At 46.4% G+C, this 20461-nt stretch overlaps 1 protein-coding gene across 4 annotated transcripts in view; it reads right to left on the reverse strand.

Moving 5' to 3' along the window:
* Positions 1 to 20106, reverse strand: part of Sptb (spectrin, beta, erythrocytic) — a 126878-nt gene extending 106772 nt beyond the window's left edge. For 2 of the 4 annotated variants that reach the window (XM_017594143.3, XM_017594142.3), the window contains exon 1: positions 19904 to 20091. The gene's annotated coding sequence lies outside the window, so the exon portion shown is untranslated. Of the gene's footprint in view, positions 1 to 19903 lie in introns of all 4 variants that reach the window. The other 2 variants (XM_006240244.5, NM_212522.1) reach the window with 2 other exon arrangements.
* Between the last annotated feature and the right edge of the window lie 355 nt (positions 20107 to 20461).

Below are 20461 nucleotides of genomic sequence, written 5' to 3' on the forward strand. Positions count from 1 at the left end.
TTTATTTTTCTTCTGAGGATGATCCTTCACCTGCTTGAGAGACTCCATTTCCTGGAGCTGGCTTTCTGTCGCTCAGGTTTTCCTGGGTCCCCACCCTTCGTATGTTAGGTCACTGTCACAGTTACTAGCTCTTCTGCTTCAGCTGACATGCTGTGTGGACGCATCACTGAAACCAAGGCCTCTGTTCTGCTTCTCACACCATCCCATCTGGCTCTCCATGCTAAGGGCTACCCCTTCCCAGCCCTCCCTGGCTCAAACTCAATGGAGCAGCTCCCCAGGCACACATGCTGAGACTTCCCACCAAACACCTAAACACTGAATTCTGCCTTTGACTCCCTTCCCCAGGCCCAAAGCTCCTGCGTCCTTTTAGGCTGAAATCTTCAGAAGCTAGCAATGTCAACCTCTTACAGCCAGAGGTAGATGGCTGACCATTCAGTAGCTCTGAGTTCATCCCTGGCACTGTGACAAAACAAGGTTAAGCCTCTTTCAAGACTCACATCCTCCTCCGATCCCCTCCTAAGGTGATCCTATACTTGCTAAACTGCTTTTACTATTTGGAGCTGAGGCGAAGTCTCTTAGATTGTGTGTGGAGCGACGACTCTCTTGACAGTACACAACGAAAATTTTTAAATCGAAGTTAAAAAAATTTTGAAGATCTTTTCTGTACTGTCAGGCTTTGTATGTCAACTTGACACAAGCTAGAGTCATGCGTGAGGAAGGAGCCCCTGTTGAGGAAATCCGTGTGCTACAGCTATGGGGCATTTTCTCAACTAGCGATCAGTGAGGGAGAGCCCAGCCCATGGTGGGTGGTACCATCCCTGGGTTAATGACCCTGAGTTCTATGGGAAAGCAGGCTCAGCAGGCCATGAGCAGCAAGCCAGTAAGCAGACCCTCCCTGCTCTCTGCATCAGCTCCTGCCTCCAGGTTCCAGCCCCGCTTGAGTTCCTGTCCTGTCTTCAACCACTGATGGACCATGATCTGGAACCATAAGCCAAAGGGTTCTTTCCATTCCAGCTTGCTTTCAGATCATGGTGTTTGACTGCAGAAATAAAAACCCTAAGACATTTTCCAAAAAAAAAAATTGTTTTTGTTGCTTTATTTGGTTTGGGTTATATCCATAAGCCAGCCTGGAACTCCTGATTCTTTTGTTTCTCTTTCCCTCATGCTGGGATTACAAGTGTGTCCTGCTATGCCAGTATCTCACGAATAGTTTTGTGCCAAAGCATGTTTGTTTGTTTATTTATATTTATTTTCTTTGTGTGAGTACACTGCAGCTGTCCTCAGACACACAGAAGAGAGCATCAGATCTCATTACAGATGGTTGTGAGCCACCATGTGGTTGCTGGGAATTGAACTCAGGACCTCTGGAAGAGCAGTCAGTGCTCTTAACCGCTGGGACATCTCTCCAGCCCGCAAAGCATATTTAACTGAAGAGGTTTCTAGCTTGTAAGACCTCTGGTCCTTTATGCAATGGTGCCTATAAAGATGGACGCTGGGGCCTCACAACCCCCACAGGATGTCCAGACACTGGCTTCTCGGAAGCTCTTGTGTTCACCTCTTCTGTGCCATTCCTACTGTCCCAGTTTAAGTCTCTTGAGCCCTCACTATATTTCTCCATGACATCCTAATAGACACCAAGCCCCTGTTCACAACTGCAGTGGATGTGAGGGTGATCTGACTGTGACGTCTGTCACTCCACTGATCATCAGTGTTGATCCGTTGCTCTGGTGTCTCCTCTCTCCCTCCCTCCCAGGTCCAGAGAGGATGACCTCCCTGATAAAGGACGTTCACTCTTTGCTCAAGGGTGCATGAGTAGCTGTGATCTGTTAAAACTTCAAAAACAATCTCTCAAAATTCCTGATGCTACCCTAAGGATCTATAAGCTCTTTAGTGGTCAGTCTCTATGTCAAGGCTTATTACAGTCTAGCCTCGGCATATCTTTAGAGTCCTCCATCATGATATTGGTCAGTCTCAGTGTCAAGGACTGTTATGGCCTAGCCTCGGCATACCTTTGGATTCTTCTATCATAACATCTTCTACTCAGCCTTTACCTAGGTAACCTCGTATGTACCACAGTACCACATTCCATTTGACCCATTAAACGCCAGCTCTCCCGCCTGTTTCTCCAGCCAGAGCGGACAGCTGCTCTTTGATGCAGGCTGCCTGCCCTGTGTTTCTGCTTCCGGTTTCGCTTCCTAAAGCCCCTAGAGCATGCTGCAGCTCAGGACCCAACCTGAGTTTGCTTTATGTTCCACCACAGTGCATCAATCACCTCCGTCCTTCCCACACAGCCTAACACATACCAGAGGATAAGTGCTCAAAGAGCAGCTGGTCACTGTCTCTCACCTCCCTGCACCACATCTGTCTCGGCTCTCCGTGTCATTGCTGTGTTCGTGGTGACTGCTACCTATGTTTAAAACAACCAATGCTAAGGAACTAGATTTTAAATGCTGTGTTGTTTACACACCCAGGGGCCTAGCAGTCAACTGACTGTGTGACCTCAAGTAAATCTGGCTTGACTAGCTTCAGCTTCCCCATCAGTAAGATGGGAATGGGATGGTCAGTCTCATCCTCTGACTGCCTTGCAAACTAAAGGAGCGAAGGCACTTGAAGCTCCTAGCAGGCCCCAGGCACATGAGTTAGGAGTAAGTGGTAGACACAGATAAAGGCAGTCTCGGAGTTCTCCAACTGGGTGGGTCATGTGACCTTGTCAGAAGTAACGGCCTTGGATACTTCTAAAAGTAGGGATTCTTACTACACCATCATGAATCTAGAACTCGGGTTCTATAGTCCCACCTTCCGTTCTCGAAATTATCTTGTAGCAAGTGCTATCTACCTGTTAAGAATGAACGTGTAGGGCCAGGAATGCCGCTTGCCTTTAATCCCAGCACCCAGGAGGCAGAGGCAGGCACATCTCTATAAGTTCAAGGCCAGCTTGGATACAGAGGGCGTTCTAACCAGCCAGGGCTACGTAGTGAGACCCTGTCTCAACAAAAGAAAAAGAAAAAATAAATAAAATAAAACAAACAACAAAAAGAAAGAAAATGAACACAAATTCACCTACACAAATATTTGCAAATTGGTAGCTAGGAGCACATGCCTAGCAAGGAAATACAAGGCACTGCTAGTAGGGGTCATTATCAAGTAAACGTCTGCACTACTCTGCACTGCTAGACTTCTTTTTATCATGGGTATCTGCTCATGTCACAATTTAAAAAAAATCGTAGAGGCAGGGTCCAAGAGACGGATCGTCACGTAAAGGTGCTTACCAAGACTAACCATCCAAGTCCAATTGCTGTAGCCACATGACAGAAAGAGAGAAGCGACCCCCAAAGTTGTTCTCTGACCCCCACATGAGCACAGCGGCACGTGCGGCCCCAGCACACACTCACAAATGAACAAACAGATGTTAGAAACTGTGAAGACAGAGGAGGAAGAGGCCAGGAGAGCAGATGGGTTGGTCGGGCTACACAGAGGCCGTGAACCAGAGGACTTGGGCTGCACGCACAGAGTCCTACAGCTATCGTACTTTGCAACTTCAGGCAAACTACCTCCCTTCTATGGACCCAAATGGGACCAGAGATGGCTCAGCAGCTAGTACTAGTACTCTAGAGTACTAGCTGCTAGAATACTCACTGCTTGAGTACTAGCTGCTCTAACAAAAAACCCAAGTTCAATTTCTAGCACCTACATGGAAGCTCAAATCATCTGAAAGTCCAGGTCCAGCAGAGGTCCATGCGCGGACCATACCTGTGGTGCAGCGACATGCACGTAGGTAAAGCACCCAAAGAGTATTAGCATTCTGTCTAAGCTCCACCCCACGGTTACCTGCCAGGTATGCCTGACACTGTAAAAGGGGCTGCTTGCTCCCTCCTCACTCTCTAGCTCTTTTGCTCCTCTCTTGCTCTTGCCTTCCTGCCCCCACTTTCTCCCCATTCCCATCCCCCTTCTCTCTCCACATACTCATGGCCGGCCTCTCCTCCTCCTCCTCTTCTTCCTCCTCCTCTTTTTCCTCTTCTTCCTCCTCCTTCTCTTCCTCCTCCTCCTCCCTTTTCTTCCTCCCCCCTTCCTCTGTCTCTATTACCCTCTCAACTCCCCTCCCCATGCCCTGAATAAACTCTATACTGCGTGGCTGGTCCCTCAGGGAGAAGGGATGCCTCAACATGGGCCCATTGGGGCACCCCCTTCCCCCATACCTCACCACACCTCCATAGAACATATTCCCCCTCTCTTTATCTTTTTATAAACACATCAAAGAAAAAAAACAAAAGAGTGGGATCAGGTGTTTTCTAGGGATGGTTCTATGGGTACTGCTAAGTATACAAGGTGCTTTTTAGTACATTTTATCTATAGACCATCTTTCTTTGTGTTCTCAAGCATCGGGTTTTAGGGAGAGGAAATGTAGCCGCAACTTCATCTCCATCCTGGTCCCAATTCAATGAGAAAGCATCCCTGCTGTTTTATAGGCAGAGAAAGCAAGTGTAGTCTGAAATGATCACTTGCCAACCAAACGCACTGCTCACTAGACACGCTGTTTGCAAAGACTTTTGACTGCCAGAAGTTTTTAGCTCCGGATTCATTCTGTCCCTCCTGCAGAGGAGGCGCTAGGCGTATGCAAAACAAGCAGAAGGCTCTCTTTGCTGGTGAAGACCGGGTGATTTGTAAAAGGACTTCCTCAGGGCCACAGTATAAACAAAGCTGGCTCCCGGCAGAGGCAGGACGGCAGAGGCAGGACGTACCCAACCCTCTGGAGCCAGTCTGCGTCTCTCTCCAACCTGGGCGCCTCACCTTGAAGATGAGCGATTCACTGCAGTCATTTCCTGAGTGTTTTCTGGGTCAGAAGCAGTGAGAGCAGCGGAGCTCAGGCTGCCAGTGAATTGCTACACTGAGAGTGCAGAACCGTGTTAACCTCTCTACTATGCTCACCCCTGCGCTCAGGCAGCCTGGGCGAGAGGAGCCCAGCTGGACTACAGCAGCTGAGTACTTTTCCAGTCTCTGGGCAAAGTGACTTCACCCAGTTTTGCAATGCAAATGACCTGGTTTGTCCTCTTAGGTGTGGGTTTCTGTCTTGGAGAAGGATAATCACTTCCTCTCCCAGAGTTCCTGGCTTGTATTCTAGCAGGACACCTCTATCCCTGCACCTGTAAACACCTCCATTCTTCTCAAAACTCCACACAATGAAGGCCCCCTCTTCCATCCCTGCAGTCCCAGTCAGCACACACAGAATTTGATCTACTAAGTTTGTATGTAGGACCCTACAATTTAAACGAGAAGGGAGACCAGAGAGCAGGCAGGACACTACAGTGAAAACCATCTCCCAACGTGAGGAGGCTCGCTCCCTCAAAAGACACACCCAGACAAGCCACTGGCAGCAGGACTGCTACCAGTGACCTCTGCTGTGGCACCTAGTATCTTGCAACAGGATCATTACTGGTTTTCATGGTTTCCTAAGACTGTCTAGAAGCTCCTCTGTGTTTAGTGGACTCTCACCCGGTCAAGTGTTGGTTGCTATATCTGCTTATCGCTGGCCTCACTATTCCACCCCTCAAAACACACTGAGATCCTTAGACGACTACCCTGGCTGAGTTCTTTCCTGCCCTCAGGACTCATCACACAGGCCTTCTGTTTATTGGTTCATCTCAACCCTACACACATATTTATGGAGGCCTCCTAGCCCCACTCACTGACTTTGGCAGTCAAACACCAGCTCCTATCTATCCTGAGGCACAGAATGGGGCAAGAGTGGGAGTGTGTCCATGACAAAGAGTTTTGTTGAAGGATACAAAACACACTCAAAGGCCTGAGCAAGCAGAATGCTAGTGAGTCCAGCCATCGGTGAAACTCGCTTTGTGTATGGGTAAGGCAGCAATGAAAGCAGAATCAACCAACCAATGACTATACAGCCTTAAACAATATGGCTTCCACTTCGTATGTCCACAGAAAAGCAAAAAGACACCCAGGAAGTCAAAACTTCTCTACAGGAATGTCGGAGGGGTTTTTTCCTTGAAATGTGTTCCTTAACTCTTCCCCCTTATAAAACAAATCTTACATAGATGCGTCTGGGATTAAAGAGTCTTTCATCACTGCATTCTGAGGGTCAGCATCAAACAGCCACTGGAAAATGAGGTGGGAGGGACTGTATGCCGGGTGCATAAACAGCAGCCATTGACATGTTCTGATGGTGCCTGTTAAAACCAGCTCTTACGGTTCCTCCGAGGTGGGAAGAGCCCCCACTCACCTCTGAAGCAGTCCTCACCTCTTAGCTTCACTCATGAACAGCAATAATTCCACCAGCCCTCCTGTAGGCGCCTATTCTGTTTTAGCACAGTGCTTAATATTCCGGAAATTACCCAGTTCAGTCAGCATTTCTAGACTATCACCCATGAGCCAGGGAGTGAGTTGGGCACCAGAGTCTCCATGGGAACAAGACACTGTTCTTCAAGGAACTCATAACCTAGCAGAATCCTACATATGATCAAGCAGCGTCAGAAACAACAGAGGAGAAAAACCGTGTCTCCTCAGGTTAGGGAGAAATATTCATGGTGGAGTTTTATTTGAATGGGGCGTTCGGGTACACAACACACAGAGTATGTGGCAGACAAAAGACACACTTCAGGCCTAGACAACAGTAGAAACACAGGCACAGAAGCAGGAGAATGTATCTTGGGTTGAGCAAATCACAGGCACGCAAAGTGGGTAAAGGGACAGGGGATGAAGCCGGGAAGGGCAGCCACAGGCTGTGAAGGTCCCTGCTGGTCCATGTTATTTCCTCATCGGGAGTCGAACTCAGAGACTTACTCATGCTAGGTAAATCTCTATCATTGAGTTATGTCCACAGCCTGTCCACTTTAAACTGTTTGTGGGGGCAATGGAGAACCTAATGGGGTTTTGTTTGTTTGTCAGGTTTTGTCTTTTTCGAGACAGGGTTCTCCTTGTAGGCTTGGCTGTCCTGGAACTCACACTGTAGACCAAGCTGGCCTCCAATTCACAGAGATCCACCTGCCTCTCGAGTGCTGGGATTAAAGGTATGTGCCACCACCGCCTCTCGAACTTTGACCATTAATTGACTTGGTCCGACTCATATTTTTAAAAAATAACTCCAAGGTCAGGGTATGACACTGATTGAAAAGTTATAGACAGAAAGCCAGTCATTCAAATATAACATACCAGCGGACGCTGCAACACACACACACACACACACACACACACACACACACACACACACACACACACACACACAAACACACAAAAACACACACAATTAGGAAATTCGAGAAGAAAAACCAAACAGAAGTCAGCAGCCATGTGGATGCTAGAGCTTGAAAGAAGAAATTCACAGAATGTTGCTGAGGTTTTCATTTAGGGAGATTGAAAGCAAGGGACTTTCAATGGGCAGGAGAACAGGGCAGAAGCTGAGGGTACCACCACGATGGGGAGAGTGAGACATTTTCATACAAGCAAATGATAGCAGCCAGGAGAAGGCCATGGTGCACAGACGAGGAGGGAAACTGAGGCTAGAGATCAGGCTGTAGATGCGCTGGAGACCCCAATGATTAATATCTCATAGAAAGAAATGGACCGAAAAATGTTAAGGTAAGTATGGTAAGAGAGGGCCGGGGAGCCCAGTGGTGGGGTAAAGGCGGAACATAGCTTCAGACACTGCACCAAACAATGTTTCTGACTTTTTCTAAGACCGCTTCAGGGCACGTGCCTCATAACCACGGGTATGCTGTGCAGTACTAATCAACATTTATCTCCACCCTCAAATGTCAAAGAACCATGTCGGAAGTAGGTCTTGGAATGCCAATTATTTATTAACAGCTAATAAAGGGATTTGAGCCTATCAGGTTAAATAAAGCCTTACAAATATAAAAAGGCATATGGAAGTATGCAATTAATTACCTATCTCATTTCAGACTAATTTCAGACTATTAAAAATTCAGGATTTTAAAGAAAAGAATCATTAGAACTGAGAGTCATGTAATGTCAACCTCCACCCAAATACGGGTGGGCACAATGGTTCAAAGCAAGCGCTTTGGAATAAATACATGTGGGTTCAAGTCTGGCTTTAATCTTTGTGGGTAGTGGATTGGGTGAGTTAACTTCTCTAAGCTTGATTTTTTTTTTTAAATTCACTTACATCCTGTCCCTCTTTCCTGACCCCGCCCCCTTGATTTTTTTAAAAAAAATCTTTAAAATTGGAGTAATAATAGTACATATATGATATTATAAATACACATGAAAGCTTTTAGCATGGTGTCTAGACTAGCATGTAAGTTCTCAATAAATGCTGACTTGTTACTATAATCATATTTCCAAGTTAAAATATGTTTTAACTTGGAGCTGGAAAGATAGCTCAAAGTACTGGCTGCTCTTCCAGAGGGCCCAGATTCAATTCCTAGCATCCACATAGGAGCTCACAACTGTCTGTAATTTCCTGAGATCTGTACCCTTTTCTAACCTCCACGAGCAACAGGCACGCAGGTAATGCACCGATATGCATTCAGTGAAAACACATATACATAAAACTTATATACACACACATACACACACAGAGGTACATATAATGTCAAACATTCAGGCTTCCTTTTAGCCAATAAAAGTTTTTGAACCACTCCTTTCTGTGTGCCAAGCATGGCTTTAGGTGCTAAGAAAGTACACATACTTAGGTGCTAAGAAAAATGTATATACACACACACACATACACACACGCACATGTGTATATAAGTGTACATACATATACACATATTTAGGTTCTAAGAAAAAAAGTATATATGTATATACACATACATATATATATACATATAAGCATACCAAGTATGTACATATATATATATATATATATATATATACTTTTTTTCTAAGAATAAAGCTCAGTTTCTTATTACAAGAAACTTGGCCCGATAGTATAGAAGACGAGTTGACAATTAAATTACAAGTGGTTTATCCTGTAACTAAGCAATGAGAAAAGTACCCTGAAAATAAAGAGGAAGCACGCGGTGGCACCCTAAGCCCTAGTGAGGGAAGGGGCCACCAGCAAGGGGAGGCAATGAGTAAGCCTTAAAAGAATCTATAAGGAAAAATTTAAGGATAATTGACATTAAGGCGACAAACTCATACCCCTTGGGAAAGTCAGAGGAAGAGGGAGCTCTTGCCCAAGGGCAAACAGAGAGAAGAGCGGGAGCTGGAAGCTGCCCAATCGCTCATCATTCACCCAAGGAGATTTCTTGGCCGACGACTACTTCTTCCTATAATGTTTACACCTTCCCTACCTGAGTTTGGCTGCAGAGCTACAGAGCAAAGCAAACACGTTTCTGTCCTCTAAGTGTCTTCCACCTAAAAATAGACAAACTGATCGACGGACACGTTCGGGAGCTTGGATGACAACTTATTCCCCAAAGATACTGATCTCAAATAATATTTAGGTTCAGTGTGGTCCCCAGAGTGATGATATTAATACACTTCTCTCTTCCCTTCGGAGATATTAAACAGGGGAGGGGAATATTACGACTGACGGATGGGTTCCTTAAAAACAGAATGTATGATGATCCAGCAATTCTGCCTCTAGATATTTATCCAAAAGGAAGAGCGGGATCTCGGAAAGATACAGGCATTTTTCACAGTGATATCTTGTTCACGGCAGCATAATTTACAACAGGCGAAGGCTGGAAGCGACCCAGGCGCCTATCCGTGGATGGGGAGGAGAGAGAATGGGAGTTAGCATTCGGCAGATACAGAGTTTGAGTTTGGGAGGACGAGAAAAGCTCTGAAGATGGATGATGATGATGGCTAGAGAGCAATGTAGACGCAATTTTGCCACTGAACTGGATACTTAAAAGCCGTTTAAATAACAAACTTTACATCAGGCATATTTATCACCACGCAGGAAGAAAAACATTGTAATTGCATGGTTGCCATGCCCATGAAGTAACTATTCTTCATCATCTAGGGGCGAATAAGATAAAAACAAAACTTTGTTCCTGACAAGCAGATATGGCATCTTGGAGGTGTGGCTAAGGGGTGCAATGCTCTCCCTAACAGGGATGAGGTGCTGGGCTCCATCCTCGGCCACCTGAACAGATAAAGAGCACGATGCAAGGTATATCAGAGAGTTCTTTATCTAAAGCAGTGGTTCTCAGCCTCCCTAATGCTGTGACCTTTAATACAGTTCCTCATGTTTTGATGACACCCCCCAACCATAAAACTATTTCGTTTACTTCATAACTGTAATTTTGCTGCTGTTATGAATCATAATGTAAATACCTGATATGCAGGACATCTGGTATACTACCCCTATGAAAGAGTCGTTCGACACCCCCAACCCTGCACCAGCCCCACCCCCGCCAAAGGGGCAGTGACCCACAGGTTGAAGACAGCTGATCTTAAAGAACAATATCCAGTTGCCATTCCCTGGGAAGGGACACCTTTGCTACCCACTAGCAAGACAGCATTGTGGGTAGCTATCACCTGGAAACTTTCAATTAATCTAACCGTGTGTGCCAGCACCATCTATGAAGAATTACTAATAAGTAGTTGAATTTAGCCGTGTGTGCCTATAACCCCAATACACAGGAGGCAAAGGAAAAAAGATCTTAAATCTGAGGCATGCTGGGTTATGTAAGATTGTGTCTCAAAGCCACAAACAAAACACGACTGGTTGGTATGAAGCTTAGATCGGTTACAAATCTTGTAAAGTAAAAATAAAATATTTCTTTAAGCTACTAATGGAACTTCTACTTCCAAAAGCATTAGTCGGATCTTTATGTAAGACCCAGGACTGTGATCCATGTTAGTTACTTCCATTAAGAGTTTGGGGCTGGGGATTTAGCTCAGTGGTAGAGCGCTTACCTAGGAAGCACAAGGCCCTGGGTTCGGTCCCCAGCTCTGAAAAAAAAAAAAAAGAACCAAAAAAAAAAAAAAGTTTATTATCGGGCTGGGGATTTAGCTCAGTGGTAGAGCGCTTACCTAGGAAGTGCAAGGCCCTGGGTTCGGTCCCCAGCTCCGAAAAAAAGAATCAAAAAAAAAAAAAAAAAAAAGAGTTTATTATCAGCCAAGTATGGTGGGGCAAATCTCCAGTTCTAGCAACAGAGAAGCTGAGGCAGAAGGACCACAAATTCAGACCATCTTGCATAACAAGATCCTGTCTTAAAGAAACAAGGCTCTGTGGGTAAAGCCACTTGCCACCAAGACTGACAACCTGAGTCCAATCCCCAGGACCTCGGTGCTGAACAGTTGTCCTCTGACCTCCACACTCATGCCATGGCATACTGTCTGCCCCTCTGCTACACACACCCAAAACAGTTGGAAAATAAAAACAAAACAAAACCCAAATAAACGAATGAGCACATTGCTTAGTGGAGCAAGATTAAACAGTAAGGATAAAAGAAGTCTGTAGTTACAGTCAAATCAGACACACATGTACCAAGTGTGGGGAGTGGGGGTCATTATGGGATAGGAAGCATGAGGCAAACTGACCAGCCTTGAACCCAGGTCCTCTGTAAACTACTCCAACTCTGGGAGAACTGTTTAGGACTTAGTGACAGACAGAAGAGGCAGCCACTGAGGGTCTGCGGTAGGAAAGGTTGAGAGGGCCAGGTTGCAAGGACTCTTGGTGAGTACAGCTTTCCATTCCTCTCTAACTGGACGCTCTAGAGGGGATGCTGTCTGGCGAACAGTTCTCAGTGTAGAGAGGCTGGCAGGACCCCAGGTCACTTGGGGATCTATCTGGGAGACAGTCACTCAGTGGCAAAGCCTCCCAAGCCATAAAGAGAAGCTCGATCTAGATTTTCACTAGACTTAATCTATCACTCTAGAATGGGCCAGGCTGATGCTTAGATGTGCACGGTACCTTTCTGAAAGAATACACTGGAAATTGTTGCCAGGGTGCTGCTTCCTAAAAGTAAGACTGAAGGGGCTGGAGAGGTGGCTCAGCAGTTGAGAGCACGCACTGTTCTTACAGAGTTCAGTTCCCAGCGCCCAAGTCAGGTGGCTCACAGGTGGCCTGTGACCTCAGCGCTCCAGGAACTCCAACGCTCTTCTGGCCTGCACAGGAACCTGGCACACACAGGCATATGCACACACACACACACACACACACACACACACACACTCACACACACACACACACACGCGCGCGCACACACAGGCATATGCACACACACTCACACACACACACTCACACACACACTCACACACACACATACTCACACACACACACTCACACTCACACAGACATGAATATAATCTTCTGAGCCAGGCACTAATAGCGAACACCTTTAATCCGAACACTCAGTCGGCAGAGAGAGGTAGGTGGATCTCTGAATTCGAGCTAGCCTGGTCTACAGGGCAAGTTCTAGGATAGGCAGGGCTACATAGAGAAACCCTGTCTGGAGAAATGAAACAAACAAACAAACAAATCTCTAAAAAGTAAAGACTGAACATAGCAAAGACTTTCATTTTTCATTGTAAAAACCTTGTATATTGTGGATATGCATTTTAAGTACATAAATGAATTCATTTTTTTAATAAATTTAAAAGGTCTTCTTTATGATAAAATAAACCCTGAAAACATCACGAAATGTTTGCACTTTAACCAGCAAATGAAAAATGTTCGTAATCAACAAATGAAATACTTTTCAATTTTGTCTCTACCCTGTTTCAAAGAGATGTGCCAATGATCTAAAAGAAACAGTAGCAGATTCACAGTCTCCCACCTCCACCACACCCGGCCTCCCAAGCCTTCACTTCAAAGCAAACAGATCATGAACCATATACAACAAAATGTCTCTCTTTTTTGGTATGTTTAAATGAAAAGTCTGCCTGACAGGATCCCAAATCCACTGCTCAGTGAAACAAGAAATTCAAAATAATAGACTAACTAGCATATTTGATAAAATGTGTCACCATCTCAATAAATGGTCTTTTATTTTGACCTTTGTTAGAGCCCAAAACAATCACTCTACCCTTGACTCTTTCTTTCTCCTCTTACCCTTCCTATCCAAATCCCACCAATCCTACCTTCCAAATATACCCAGAATCCAACTGTATAGTACCACCTCCCTTACCCCTGTGCCTCGTCTGTCCCCCTGGACTGCAGTCATTTTCACCGAGACCCCTGCTTCTGGTTCTCCACAATCAATCCTCAGGACACTAGATAGATCCTCTTTAAAATCAAACCTGAACAGATCGTTTCTCTGTTCACGATGCCCAGTGACTTCCTATTGCGCTTGGACTAAAGCTCGAACCTGAATCTCCTGAGGACCCCATGGCCTCCTGTCTCCTTTTATTTGGATCTTTGCTAGGTCAAAACCTCCTCAGAGTTGGACCTTCTCGTGTTCCCTTCATGCTGCCCATTCTTTCTCTATAATACTTGATATTATGATCTACCCATTTGCTGCCTTTTGGTGCGATTTAATACTCATCTCTCCCAATGAAGATGTGTGCTCCATGATATCAGACTGTTTTTCTCCAGTGTTCCCTTACTGCACCCTATGAGCCTAGGGCAGTGGTTCGAAACCTGTGGGTCACGACCCTGTTGGAGGTCACATATCAGATATCCCGCATATCAGATGTTTACATTATTATTCATAACTGTAGCAAAATTACGCTTATGAAGTAGCAATGAAATAATTTTATGGTTGGGGGTCATTGTAACATGAGGAACTGTATTAAAAGGCCACAGCATTAGGAAGGTTGAGAACCACTGGCCTAGAATATGTTTGGTAAGTAAATGAGAACTCAATAAATATTTTTTGGAGATCGAGAGAGGTACAAGCCAAAAGCAGGTAGCATCACTGGGAAAAACAGAAAATGTTGAGGTCCCAAATGAGGCGGAAGCCTAATGACAGGACAAGGCATTGGAAAAGCCAAAACATCAATAGACAAACATAGAAACCCACCGCTTATCTACCTGTGGCATCTGCCAGTAATCCATTAAGTTGTACCTTGCCTGTTGTTATGGTATATTCTGTAGGGCCATTCTTGAGGATTTGTGGGCATGCTAGTGTGCAAATACTGCCACCAACGTCCCTGTGCCTCTCTCCAAAACCAATCAACTCAGATGGAAAGTTCTACTGAAGGATGAAAGCGATTTCTGTCTTGGCCAGCAAGTCCAGAATATTCATTCCTCCTACGGAGAAAACCTAGACAAAGTCTTCTGTGATGGAACTAGGCAACTGGGTGATGGACAGGTTCTGCTGGCTACCACTGCCTGGGGACAGTTCTAGTGCAGTCCTCCAATGCTAAAAGAAGGATAATGAGATATTCTTGAGTGCTCACTATAAAATAAAACGAAATTATACAAAGACCTCCTGAAAACTGAAGGGACTCAACATTGTCTGAGCGCTCACCCCCTTGACGTCGGACAAGCCTCTAATTCCCTTTCTCTTCTCACAGATGAGGAACTTTGTCACATCAAGAACTTGATCCCTCCACACACATCTCCACTTGCTGGTTTCAACATGAACTTCTAACCGTCTTCAGTGTGTGGTTGCTCTCCAGCCACCTGGAACCCACTGACTCTGGAATGTGGTCAAGTTCTGCTGCCCATCTAGGTGGCACCACACCCTTCCCAGCCTCCCATCTAATAGCTCTTGACACTTTCTGAAGCCCCCCTGAACAGCCTGACCTTCATCAGACCTTCCTGCCTTGGCTGGAAGCACCATTTCCCCTCAAGCATTCTATCACGCCAGCGCTTGTTTGAGGGTCTGCCTCTTTTCTGTGTCCTGATCATACGCCAGTGTGAGCTACATAGTAGACGCCCTATGTTTGCTCTCTTTCACTACATCTCGATTGCTTTCTCAGGCCTTTTCAGTGGAGTGTTCATGACTTGTGCCTCAGAGCCAGGCTTTGGAAAGGCCTGGCCTTGTCTTCCTAAGGAAACATGCTGGATGGTGAAGTTGATTCTCCACTCAAGGATCTTCTGGAAAGAGTGAAGAGTTAAGCGTGAGGATGGGATGAGGTTTCAGATCTCTTTCCCATCCCTGTCACTTAAGACCGTAGATGCATTTCTTTTGTCTGAAACGCTATGAATCCTCACACGAGACACACCTGTACTCGTCTGGTACAAATAGAAAAGATTTTCAACTTACTCATTTGCAAAACCACCCAAGTTTCTGCTTCTTTCACAATAGTGGAAACTTCGGAATTGACTATAATTCAAAGCAATTATTGTTCTTTGACTGTCAAGGTGCCCTGTTCCTCTTTTCATAAATATCCTGCAGGATCCCAGCCCAGTTCAATACAAAGTCTCTTTTTTTTTTCTTACCCTAGCCCCATTCCTATTCGTTTGCTAAATTTACAGCATTCAAATGAAAGAAAGGAGACCTGCTTTTGCCCCCACTGTTAACATGATATATGTCTGAGTTTTAATTGCCCTTTAATTATACCCTCAGCCAGGTCTGCACAGATATAATAGAAATATAGCAAAGCTCCAGAGGGCCTTGCTGAGGTAGTAAGAAGACGGCTTTGTTATAGTTCCTGTAACCAGAAGGAAAGAACAAAATGAGAGGTGGTCTGGGGATGTCAGAAGCTGGCTAAACAATTACCAGGAAAGCACTCAGCCTTTAAACTCAGTGAGCTGCAAGGCTGGTGATCCCCTGGTGATTTGCTGCTCGGCTGAGGCTGGCTGAAAATGGAAGAACTCAGACTGCCTGGCTGTGAACTAAGACATAAGCAACAAAAGGAAACCATACTATGACATTTTCTAAATATTTACTACCAGGACTTGACTATTCAGTCAGAGGAGCCAGATCTGACAGTGAAGTTCCCTGACTATCTCCTATGCTCTCCTTTGATCTCTATCTCCACATTCCATGCCAAGAGACCTTTACCTCCCGGGGCTGTCAGAGGAGAGATGCTTGTCTGATAACCCCAGCAACTGCAGAGAGATGAGCTAATTCCCGTACAGACCAACACATGCACACTTCCTCCCAGACCCCATCCCTACAATACAGTAACCAAAAACATCTTCCTGGTAAAGACCAAATGAGTCAGTACAAACTACCCTATAGACAGAACACCCTTTCCCAAGTATCCTCTGCTCTGTATTTTTGTCTTAACCACATCTGTTAGGCTTCACAGTCCACTATCCATGGACTTCCCAGCCAAGCATCATTATAAAATCGAACTCCTCAGCAGCCTACACAGATCCGACTTTCATTCCTATGGTTGCCGATCAGTTGATAAGGTTAATCTGAAGGTCAGGGGTGGTGAAAACCATCATAGGCAGTAAACAAATGCATTGATAGTACTTCAAACTTCCCACTGGTCATGTTTTCTGCCTTTTCATGTCTTGGGCAGAGTTTGACTTTGGACAGAGTGCTTGACTTTGAAACAATATTCTTCAAGAACAACTTAGTGACTAGGTTCAGATTAAAATAGGTATCTGGGGACTGGAGAGATGACCCAGCAATTAAGAATGTGTACTGTTTTTGCAAAGGACACAGGTTCTGTTCCCAGCACCCACAAAGAGGCTCAGAACCCTCTGTAACTTCAGCTTAAGGGCATCCAATGCTCTCCTCTGGCTCTCTACAGCACCAGGCACACATGTGGTACACATGCATACATATATTCAAGCTAAACATCCATTTACATAAAAAAATTTTTTACAAAAAAACAAACAAACAAACAAAAACCAGGTATCTGGCAACCCTATGTTTCTCTCTCATCTCCCAGAAATGCTACAGAAAAATAGTTGCCTTGAAATATATACTGCCTGTGGATAGCAAAGTACATACCTTTTTATGGGACAATGTATGCATATATAGTTAACAAGCAACAGGGGAATTACAGAACAGGTTAGCCTTTCATTATGGAAACCATATTCTCTCTCTCCTATCCCTGCACCTTTCCATTTCTGTCTCCTGGTTTTGAACTTCACTAAGCTGAAACTATCGGACATTAATGTTCTTGCCTCATCTCTCCCAAAGGAAAGGAAACCTGAGCTTTCTTGAATGGACGCACTACAGGAAACCAGCCTCACTGGCCATGGAAGAGAAAGAGATACAGAGAAGACATGGATTAGAATGACAGGAAGAAGGGAGCATTATAAATGACAGGTGAACTGCCACTAGGTCTCACCTTTAAGCAAGTGATCATATAAACAGAAGGCTAAAACCAGTGACCTCCAAGGTCCCTTCCAACTCCAATCCTACTTGCCTCATGAATTTTTTATAATCATCCTCTGTCCTATCACACGGTCCCTTTGCATCACCAAGCCCTTCTGGCCACTTCTAGGACTGAAAGGAAAATCTTTTTTTTTTTTTTAAATCTTTGTTTGACTATTGCCAAAATTATAATTCTGTCCTTGAAACAATGACCTGAAAATAAGAGGCCGCCGAGCTAAAAAACTTTTGAGCAAATAAATGCTCGATGCTGCCTTGAGGTTTTAAGCTTCTCTGATATAGGCAAAATTATGATCCGAGGTCCAAGGACTGAAGAGTGTGATAAGCCAATGCTGTAAGCAAACCTTCCTAACCTATTCTACAGCCCCTGCTGAGCCTCTAATCTTAAAAGGACAACAGAGCAAGGGATGGAGCTTGAATCCTGGCCTCATCTCTCATCAGCTGTGTGAGATGAACAAGTTATTTAATTCCCTGAACCGATTACCTCACTTAAAAAATGTATTATTATTATTATTATTATGTGTGTGTGTGTTGTGTGTCTGTGTGTGTACAGGACACTTGTGGAGGTCAAAACACAACTTTGTGGAGTCCATCACAAGGCTTGACCAGCAAGCGCCTTTACCCACTGAGCCATCTCACCAGCCATTTCTTTGCTTTTTAAAATGGGATAATATGCGTGACCTTGCAGAACTGACAGATACCCTATAAAGCAACCCTGATCATTCATTCTCTCATTCAGTCAACACTCACCAGCCAGCCACAAGTACATAAAAGACAGGGTAAATAGAAGCTCTTGTTCTTTTTATTTATCAAAAACCTACTAGTTTTCCAAAATTGTGGCAGACTGACATTAATTCAAAGCTTTCGCTCGCACCTAGTTTGCCAAAAATAGCCATATTTATTTTGTCGAGCATGACTGCAGGCGGGAGTCAGCCCTCTGGGATGCCCTTATATTCCCTTTACCCCCAAGCAAACGATCCAACAGGTGTGTTGGTTCCACCGGACACCTTCAGAACACTTAAGACGAAGCAAAAGCCAGAGCAAAAAAGTGGCATCCCAGCTCTCCACCGGGCAAGTCGCTGGGGAAAACTTGATATGCCTGTGCTGCAAGGCCCAGCCTGAATGCCTGGGAGTTTTTGGGTGCTTTCAATTCCTTAAGCGGACTCTATGTCTTCAGAGAACTCAAGATTAACAGGACTGGCTCATCCCCAGCCACTACCACGGGGCCACTGATAAAGGGAGGCACACTAGCGAAGGGTGCCTCTCCTTTCAACTGTGCTTTATTCAAGGCTAGAATTTGATAACACTTAGTATAAACGGCTGGTCTCATCTCAAGGTTGGTGGGCTCTTCTCTGTTCTAAGTTTACTGTTCCTTTTGTTAGCTAGTCCCCAAGCCTCGGGTGCTGGGCATTCAGTACACAGTTAACAAACAGTGTGCACTTGTAAGAGTTTCCCATAACATTCTGGGAAGCAGGCCTCATTGGAAAAGCATATGAAGTCCGATCCTGCAATAGGAGATGGCCACCCTGGGCCACAGTAATAGAGCAGTTAAAAAGGGAATTCTAGATTACAATTCTGAGTGACCTGTGAAGCTAGGGGTAGCCTAAGAGAATATCTTAAATGTGCCTCGGCTTTCTTTTCCCCTGAAGGCTCCTCTCATTCAGGAGCTATCTGAATCACCTCCCTTGGAAACTGAACTATATACATCCATTGCACAGGCAGGGGTTTTGCGTGGCTGCCTCATAGCATGGAGGTGACAGCCGGATCCTCTCTCCTCACTGAAGTTCTTAGTTAAAGAGACCATCGCTATATAATCCCATCCCACCCGGCCGGATGCATCTAAAACAATGGCTTCTTTCCATATCCCTTCAGTGAGTTAAGGGTGTTATTAACTCTAGCACCTCTAATTGCTCACTGAAAACAGTGGTTTGGATATTAATAGACTATAAATCAAGGCCCTACCTAAGGCTTGTTGTCACGGAAACTGTACTCAAGCCTCATAGCTATTTCCCCTTTGGGAAGTCTTAAGTTGGTGGGACTTGAGGATTGTGTTAGAGCTCTTGTTTCTTCCATTTTCTGCTATTTCTTTAGGTCCAAGTTGCTGGACCTGGCACGAAGGTAAGAGTAGAGTGGGCTTTGTAGAATAGGAACTCAAAGCGGGATGGGTGAGGGTCCTTGAAGAATAGTTCTGGGACACTTGATCTTTCCCTTCTCAGTCTACACTGGGCCACTCTGCACGTCCTGCCTGGCATCCTGAGGCCCGGCCCCCTCTGCTGCCCTGAACTGTCCTCCCAGCCTTGGCACTAGGCAGCCTGGAGCGCGCTAGCCAAGTTCCAGAAGAGGATCCGACACAACCGGGGGGTTGAGAAGCCAGGCAGCAAGAGGTACAAGCAGACAGTCCTCAGACCGACCAAAAGCAGCCCCCCCCCCCCACACACACACACACGCGTTACTCCCAGGCGAGGGTCCAGGGGGAGGCGGCCAAGAACACACACACCCCAAACCCACTCCCCGTGCCCCAGGGCGACACTCTACTAGCTGGCTTCCCAAAGCTAGCGCCCTGCTCGCCCAGCGCCTGCGAAACCCACGCGGGTTCCCGCGTCCCGGGGTGACGACTGCCGCAGCCGCCAGGGCCTCCCGGGCTCCGCACCCCTTCCGCCCCATGCTAGGCACCCGGGGCCACCGGGCTGTCGCGTCACCCGCCCCCTGGGCCCCGCGCTCCCCAGCGCTCGCTCCCAGGCACCCAGCTCCCTCCCGCTGCGCGGCCCTCGGGGACTCACCTGCGCTGGGGCTGAAGCGGCGGCCACCCCGAGCCCGGGGGCGGCGGCGCAGGGGGAGGAGGGCAGCACGGGGCTCCTGGCACAGCGGCCGCCGGGCGCCTGGTGCTGCGGAGCCACGGACCCGCCCAGAGATATAAATAACATTATCTGAGGAGGGACATTCCTGCCGGGGGACATCGCTGCTGCCGGGACCAGATAGTCCCGCGGCGGGGGCGGGGAGGCGGGGCCGCAGCCTCCCGCAGCGCCAGGCCCGCCTTCCCCACCCACTCCTGCACCTGCCAATCAGACTGCGCGCCCGGGGGCACCTGCCTCGCCGCTAGCGCCGCCGCCGCCGGGACCTGGGGCGCCAGGGTCCTCTCTCACCTCCCCTGATCCCGCACACCCCGAGCCCCTTGCCTCGGGAAGAGGACTCGACTCTGCAGCTCCGGCCTAATTCGTGTGTCCGGAGCCGCAAGCCTGGCGGCGAAAAGGAGTCCTCCCAGCCTTTCCCGCCTTGCGTCCCCTCAGACTATGATCTCGTTTTGAAAATACATCTAAAGACCCGTTTAGGCCGTAGGG

Source organism: Rattus norvegicus, chromosome 6, assembly GCF_036323735.1.
Source record: "Rattus norvegicus strain BN/NHsdMcwi chromosome 6, GRCr8, whole genome shotgun sequence".
NCBI classification, from domain to species: Eukaryota; Metazoa; Chordata; class Mammalia; order Rodentia; family Muridae; genus Rattus; species Rattus norvegicus.